We start from the raw sequence: 1295 nt of genomic DNA on the forward strand, positions 1-1295 counted from the left end.
GGAGAATACAGATAATGACATTGTGTTGTGTATTCTAAAAACCTAGAAGAAAAGATTTTGAATGTTTTTACCATACAGAAATGTTTGAGAAGATAGGTTTGTAAAATCTGAGTTAAACATTACATAGTTGTACACAGATAGCAAAACAACAAGGTAAGGCTGGGTGTTCTGATGCACACCTTTAATCCCAGAACTCTGAAAGCAGAGGTAGATGAACCTCTGTGAGTTTGAGGCCAGCATGGTCTACACAGTGAGCTATAAGCCATTCAGAATTACACAGTGAGATTCTGCCTCAAAAGAATTGTGCTGTATTATAATGTATTATTATGAATATGATGTAGATATATATTGCCAGGCATATATTGTACATGTATAAATATATGCAATCTGGTCTAGTAGATGATTTTGTGGGTAAGGCTGCTTGCTGCAAACCCAGATAAACTGAATTCAATCTCTGGAGCCCATAAGGTAGGAGAGAATGATTCCCCAAAAATTGTCCCCTGACCTCCAAATACCACATATATACCATGACACATGTGGGCATGTGCACACGCGCGTGCGCGCGCACACGCACACACACACACACACACACACAAATACATTACGCACATTAAAATAAATGCTAAAAATTAACAATATACAATTTTATGTTTTCTGTATAAGTTTAAAAGTTAGTTTACATTAAAAAAAACTCATGTCTGAAACCTAAAAAATGTCCCCAAGTCTCATAATTGAGAATGAGAGACATTGAAGGCTTCTATGACAACCTCGCCCCCTGCCAAAAAGAAACAGTAATTCCCAAATCAATAAAAATATTATATTGAAAAAAGATTTTTAAAAAATGGAAAAAAGATAAAAGTGTGAAGAAAAAAAGTGTCTGCAAGCAAGGATGTACACAGAGCCAGGCATGGTGGTGCATGCCTTTGATCCCAGCACTCGGGAGGCAGAGGCAGGCAGATCTCTGTGAGTTCGAGGCTAGCCTGGTCTACAAAGTGAGTTCCAGGATAGCGAGAATTATTACACAGAGAAATCCTGTCTCAAAAATAAAACAAACACAAAACCAAAACAAAACAAACAAATAAAAAGGATGTACACAAATAAAATCAACATATATTTCCAGGGCTGTAGATCAAATTAACTATAACTAGTAAAGTTAGACTCACTATGTTCCATGGTGTGAAAACAAGTCTCAAAGCAGAGTCAGTCACATAATCAAAATGAGATGCTCAGTGCTTTATTAAATTAGCATAGATAGGACTTGTACAAATTGCAAACAGTCAACAACAAGTAGATCT

The sequence above is a fragment of the Peromyscus californicus genome, unplaced genomic scaffold, assembly GCF_007827085.1.
Source record: "Peromyscus californicus insignis strain IS unplaced genomic scaffold, ASM782708v3 Scaffold_10__1_contigs__length_136768540, whole genome shotgun sequence".
Lineage (NCBI taxonomy): Eukaryota > Metazoa > Chordata > Mammalia > Rodentia > Cricetidae > Peromyscus > Peromyscus californicus.